The following is a 7,581-nucleotide window of genomic DNA, read 5'->3' on the forward strand; positions in this document are numbered from 1 at the left end:
TTGATATAACTATACATAATTTAATATATATGTAAAACTACTTTATATTACTAATGCATCAAAATTAAATTTTTAAATAAATATATAATAAATACATTAAAAATATAAATTTTATAAATTATTATAAAAAAATTAATTAGTGGTGGAAAATAAATTAAACATAGATGGGGTAAGTATGTTATGAATTCATAGTTCATTAATAATTAACGTGAGAAAATATGTAACCGCTTACTTCTCCACTCATTTCGCCATTTCTCTCTCTCACACATTCATCTCATCTGCGATTCTTCCATCTCTCATGCTTCCTTTGGCCATACTCCAATTTTTTTCCAGAAAATTCACTGCATTTTCGCTCTCTTTCTCATCCTTTTGTTTTTCTGGATCAAGTGCATGGAGATACTGCTGGTTCCTCTCTTGTATTTTGTTCCAATATTCGTATCAGAGGATAGAGAAGAAACCACCAACCATCTATGGATATTTTGATCGTCATGTCTACTAGGTTAGTTGCGCCAAAATTTCTTCAATTGGCAAATTCATTTTCCTCAACATGTCTGAAATTGTTCCGTTCATGATCGATTTCTCTCTGTTTATTTATATATATTTTTTAAATTCAATTGCATGTGAATTAAATGGTTCTATTATGCAATATTGACCATTGGTAGTTTTTCTTAGTGTAGAATTGTGTCTTTCCATGCTTAAAATCAGTTTGGCTAAAAAAAGTAGGGTGAATTGCGATTTCTTTGATAACAAGGAAAAAAATGTTGGAAGGAGATTCAAAAGAAAATAAATAACAATACAATTTCAGCCATTGTATTTTTTGTACATAACAGAATTGAGAAATAGAAGCAAATCAAAGCCAAATTTTGATTATAGTGGTAATGAGAAGTGGGAAGGATTTTTTATAATTGAATGGTTTAACAATTAAGAGTATTGGAAGAATGTGAAGAAACCAGAAAGAAGTTTATGAGTTTATATGTAGGTAAAACGATGTAACAATGGATCATATTACTTGACATAATATCAAGAGCTGGCTGAGATTCATAGAGGGACAAGCTGAGAATTTGCAAAACGAGGTTTACATTTCGTTGCTCAATAATAAAATCACTTCATTGGGAAAATTAAGGAAAAAGAAAAAATATCGTGCAGTCACTACAAGTATGTTTATAGATGTCACCTATGATCTGTTTTTATTTTAATATAGATTTCATCATCTGGGATTCGGTAATGTTTGCTTTTAGCTTCTATTAAAGGAACTCATTGCTCTAAAGATTGGTACTCACTTTGCCCATTCGAACTCTCGTGGTGAGGCTTCAATGTAGAATCATGGGCATGCATACTCCAATATCTAGAGTTGGCATGTGTATGATGAATTTGACATATCTAAATAATTTCTTATTTAGTGGCCTTAGTGGGATGAAACAACAATGATTGGCTATCTCTTGTGAAAAGGAAATAAATCTAAAATTTTTTTCGGTATCATGCTCGGTAAGTTAAGTAGGTCTTTAGACAACGGCTAATATTTCTGGTCATGTTAACAGTCTGTTAAGATATGTAACAATTGTAATGATCATTTTTAGGTAGATTGTTTTCAGAAGATATTTGCAACCTAAAAAAGATTATCTTTCCTTTTAACTTGGAATAGACATTTAATCAGGTTAGGAAAAATTATTTGAATCATAGAATGTATTTGATTTTCTCAATTTGTTGAGGAAAAAAATTGAAGAGTGAATTTTTTTTTTTGGGTAGATGTGCAAGTACAAAATTGGGGCAGATTTAGACATTGATTTCTACTGAAAAACTTAATAGATGGAATACTAAAGAACTATGTGGTGTAAGTTCTAACAGAAATCCATTCAATAGTCATTTTGTCCTTTTTCTCACAATTTATTTTAAAAATTGTATCAATTAAATGAGTGAGCCCTTAGGTGTTTATGAATTTCTTTTCCATTAGAACATGCATAATTCCATCTCATGACATGCATGCTTCCTAAGATTCATGATGTTTATGTGTATCCTACATGGTCATTTGTTATTTCATAACTCAAGTGCCTTTTTAATTTTAGTTTCAGGATCGGGTTGATATTATTCCAAATGGTCATCATTTTAGTGCAGCGCTAGAGTTTACTTCAAGCATGGTGTCAATTCAATTTCCTGTCAACCTCATTGCATTCAATAAGCTCAAATGAGAGGGTAGAGCAAGCAAGTATGCTACCTAGGACAAGTATTGATGGTTTTCGTGTTAGTGTGTCAAGTACACCTAGCTGTTCAAGTGGGGGATCGGGACCAGAGGACATCGAGTCTCTAGGTGATCTTTATATATGGGGACAAATTTGGGCAGATGTTTCACCTAATAGTTTTGGGACTCAGCTCCCTCCCATGACTGATGTTTTGCTTCCTAAACCGTTAGAGACAAATATTGTTTTTGATGTTCAACAGATTGCATCTGGTGTCCACCACATTGCTTTAGTTACAAGGCAAGGTGAAGTTTTCACTTAGGGAGAGGAATCTGGGGGAAGACTTGGTCATGGAATCGATAAAGATTTTGGTCAACCCCATCTTGTTGAGTTCTTGGCGGTTACTAATGTGGATTATGTTGCATGTGGAGAGAACCATACATGTGCTCTGACTCAGAGGCGGAGCTACATACTGCGAAAGGGGGCAACGGCCCTCCTAATTTTAATTTTTTACATGTAAATTACATGTAAATTTTAGTTTAGTCTTCCTCAAAAATTTATTTTAATATTATTTTATTGTGTAAATATTTTTAGTCTCCCTCTAATATTTTTTCTAGCTCTGCCCCTGCTCTGACTACATCAGATGAGCTATATTCTTGGGGTGATGGTGCATATAATGTTGGACTTCTTGGCCATGGTTCGGATTCTAGCCATTGGATACCAAAGAGAGTTAGTGGCCCTCTAGAAGGACATCAAGTTATATCTGTTGCGTGTGGCACATGGCAGTCGGCATTGGCAACTGCCAATGGAAAACCTTTTACGTTCGGTGATGGAACATTTGGTGTCTTAGGTCATGGAGATAGAGAGTGTGTTATATCCAAAAGAAGTGCAGTTATTAAGTGGATTGAGGACTCTTAAAGTTGCATGTGGAGTATGGCACACTACAGCTATTGTAGAGGTAACACTTCTGTCTAGTTCAAATGTTTCATCAAGGAAGCTCTTCACTTGGGGTGATGGTGATAAGTATCATTTGGGGCATGGAAACAAGGAAACATACCTTCAACCGACTTGTGTCTTATCTCTTATAGAATTAAATTTCCACCATATAGCATGTGGAAACACTATGACTGTTGCCCTTACTACATCGGGTCATATTTTCACTATGGGAGGCACTGAACATGGTCAATTAGGAAATCCTTTGTCCGATGAAAAAGTACCAATGCTAGTACAAGATAAGTTGGTAGGTGAGTATGTTGAGGAAATATCATGTGGATCTCATCATGTGGCTGTATTGACATCAAGAAGTGAACTATATACATGGGGGAAAAGTGCCAATAGAAGATTGGGACATGGAGACACAGAAGATAGGAAGGGTTCAACAATAGTGGAAGCCTTGAAAGAAAGGCATGTAAAAAACATTTCGTGTGGGTCGAAGTTTACAGCTTGCATATGCATCCATAAACGGGTTTCGGGAGTTGACCAATCTAGTTGTACCGCATGTAGGCAACCATTTGGATTTACTAGAAAAAGGCACAATTGTTATAATTGTGGGTTAGTGCATTGCCATGGTTGTAGTTCAAAAAAGGCATTGAAGGCAATGTTGGCTCCAACACCCGAAAAACCTCATCGTGTGTGTGATTCTTGTTATACTAAGATTAAAAATGTTGAGTCGAATTCTGGTGCCATTTTTAATAGGAGAGCTACTACTCCACCTCGTACTTCTATAGATGGAAGGGAAAGATTTACCCTGGGAGAAATAAGATCTTCAAGAACTCTCTTCCCCTTCTCAAGAATTCACAAGACTACTACAGAGCAAGTTGTTCAGGTTCCATCACTAGTGCAACTGAAAGATGTTGCATTCTTAAGTTCAACAGGTTCAATAATGCAAAATCTTTTGAAGCCTACCATCGCTGCCATACCTCCAACTCCAAGTCCACCACCAACTCCACCACTCATTTCAAGGCCCGCATCCCCGTATGCAAGAAGGCTAAGCCCTACGCGTTCCGGCGCTGGTGGATTCTCTAGAAGTCTTATTGATAGTTTTGAGGAAAACAAATGAGCTTAAGAATCAAGAAGTGTCAAAATTGCAGAAACAAGTAAGTTTCCTGTTGATTCACTTTCCATATTCTCTGAAAAATCTCAAGGATCACCAATATTAAGTTAATGAATATTATTTTTATGTAGATTCAAAGTTTGAAACAGAAAAGTGATATGAAAGATGTGGAAAATCAAAAGCTTTGCCAACATATTAAGGAAGCTACAATATTGGCAGCAGATGAGTCTTCTAAGCATAAAGCAATGCTAGAAATTTTTGAGTGTACTATTATTCAGGTATCTTCATTCTATTTACCAAGGATATAGTTGAAATCGTTGACTTATATATGTAAATGTCTCGATTGCTTAACTTTCAATTCCACACTTCTTACTACAAACTGCTTTAGTATTTGAGCATCATGTTTCTTTATAAAAAATTCTTAGTCGCCCAAATTACTGGCGTGAAATACTTCAATAAGAATATATGAGAAATAGAACAAATTCCTTGATTAGAATTTCAAGTACATCATCCTGATTAAGTAGACTTGCCTTTTTGTTCAATCTAGTTGAAGCAAATGGCTGAGAAGTTGTCACCAGAGATTTCAGAAACTGAAAATTTGAGAATTGCACTTACTCAAGCTGAAGATTTTCTGAAAGAAAACTCGACATCTAAAACATTTTCCGTGCTATCAATATCAGAGTCTACTCGACAAAATGCACCTGATCCTGCCACAGATATTGGGGATTCAAAAATGCAAGAGCACAATACAGAAGAAAATCATGAAGCGGCGGCTTCGGACCCATCGCATGATGAGGGGAATATCCTTCAAGAAAGAAATAGATCATCTGTATTCGATAATAGAACAGCAGTGCAACCACAAAGCTCCGAGGAGACGTCAAGGTTGGCAAGAGATGGAGAAACACAAGTTATTGAACAATTTGAGCCTGGTGTTTACGTGACATTAATAGTAAGGCCTAATGGTATCAAAATTTTTAGGAGAGTTAGATTCAGGTATACTACAGTTACTTATTTATCTGATAAATTCTACATTTTCAATTTCTATATCAATGTGATTTGTATTGAACATATGAGTCACTATAGTAGTCAGCTTCACAAAATTATATTAGTATTCTTCTCCTATCTCAGGTGAAGGTGTGTATACCCATTTTTGAAATATGTACATGAATGTGTGATCAAAATAGCTGCTACATTATTTAAACCATTTCTCTGGTTTTGATCTGCATGCATAACACATTTTTTTAAAAAGAAGTTGCAGAAATTTGCATGGACGCATTCCTTAATTTTGCTATTACTAAATAATATATGTTGTTTGAATTATTGTATGACATTAGCATGTGTGCAACATGATTTTTTGATAAATCACTTGGAAAGCTTTTCATGGCACCCAAGTTACACAAACTTTTTACTGGATCATAATGTTAAACTCTTTTGTATACCTTCAGTGCAGAATAATTAAACTCTTCCTATACCTCTCAAACCTTTTATATGATTTATTTATTTATTTATGCAGCAAGCGAAGGTTTCATGAGCAACAAGCAGAAGAATGGTGGAACATAAATAAAGAGAGGGTACTTCAGAGATATGGTCAACAAACTAGAAGTGACGCTAATGCATCATCTAGCACCCCAGCACGGCGGCACCACCTATTGAAGAAAATATTGAGGCAGCACCTACCTAATTAGCACTTGAATCTTAATTAGATTTGCATAAACATCACCCTAGTTTTGATGAAAGTACAAAGTACAGAATGAAACATCATTAATCTACTAAGTGTAGCAAAAAGTTGTATCTAGTTACATCAATTCTTAAATTTAATAGCTTTTTACAACAGGGCATGCATATAAATAGGGGTGGCAGTGGGGCGGGTAGGGCGGGTTTTTACTCTACCCGACCCCGCCCCGTCGTCCTGTTACTCATGTACTACCCACTTCATCACTACCTGCGGGTAGTAAATTGTAGGACCCGAATCCGTCCCTACGGGGACCCACCCCACTCCCTACCCGCCTCTATAAAAATTAAATATTTTAATTTTTATATATTCTTATATAAATTAAGACAAAAACTTAAAATTCATAGATAAATTAAAATACAAACATAAAATTTATACAATGTCTTAGCTCAAATAACTAGAAATTAAAAAAAAAAGTGTTAGATCATTACAAATTTAGATTCATCATAATAAAGAAATTACAATATTAGATATAAAGGAATCTTCAACTCTTATTCTTGATCATTTTCAACATCTTCATCATCATTAAAAATTTGCAAATCAAGATTTAAACCTGAAAATCAAAAGAGATAACAATTAATAAATTAATTGGTACTATATAAAAATTAACATAAATAAAAATTAACACTGTTGCTTTGTGTGTCTTCTCTAGCAATACTAACTATGAAGTAATTTAAAAACACCTATATCAATAAAATTAAAATTACTGAGGGTATAAAATTAACATAAATCAGAATAAAATTAAAATTCACAATTGCATAAAAGTGATAATTCAAAGCATATAATAAGCTGACGCACCAATAAATACATCTACTGATTTTTTAATATTCCTTTGTTCCTAATATAATAAGCTGACGCACCAACCTTTTCTGAGTTTATAAATTATTAGTGTCTTAGAATTTTTAGAAAATAATTTAAAAATGAAAGAAAAAATAGTATTATGCACACTTATTGTATTATAATGTGTTATGCAAAATTATGGGCCTGCAAATTTATAATTCTGCAAAATGTAACTTGTGTTTTATTAGAAGTAAGAAACCAAAACGCAACTTGTGTTTTAACATAAAGAAAAAAAGAAAAAAATATCCTGCAAAGAGTTGGCAAAGGCATACTAGTATTGTTAATATTATTATTATTATTATTAGCACTACAACAAGTTATATTATTATTATTATTATTATTATTATTAAGTTTAATTATACTGTTGGTCTCTATAGTTTTACTAAATTTATAATTAGGTTCCTATATTTTTTTCTTTTCAATTAGATTCTTATATTTGTTTAATTTTGTAATTAAGTCCTTCCTAGTATAGAAAATATTAGAGTTAACTGAATATTTTTTGCAAATTAAAGGTATTTATAATTAAAAATTTAATTAAATTTTTGATCGCATGTATTTTGATAAAAATATTATGTTAATTTTAACATTTTTAATATAAAAATGACGTAATTATAAAATTAAAAATAGTATAAAGACTCAATTAAAAACAAAAAAATATAAGAACCTAATTAAAAATTTAATAAAATTATAAGAACGAATAGAATAATTAAACCTTATTATTATTAATTGTAATTACTATTATTATTATTATTATTATTATTATTATTATTATTATTATTATT

The 7,581-nt window shown here is 32.7% G+C and overlaps 1 pseudogene; it reads left to right on the forward strand.

Annotated features, from left to right (window-relative positions):
- Positions 1-5,912, forward strand: part of LOC107606806 — an 8,547-nt pseudogene extending 2,635 nt beyond the window's left edge.

The sequence above is a fragment of the Arachis ipaensis genome, chromosome B07 (assembly GCF_000816755.2).
Source record: "Arachis ipaensis cultivar K30076 chromosome B07, Araip1.1, whole genome shotgun sequence".
Classification (NCBI taxonomy): domain Eukaryota; kingdom Viridiplantae; phylum Streptophyta; class Magnoliopsida; order Fabales; family Fabaceae; genus Arachis; species Arachis ipaensis.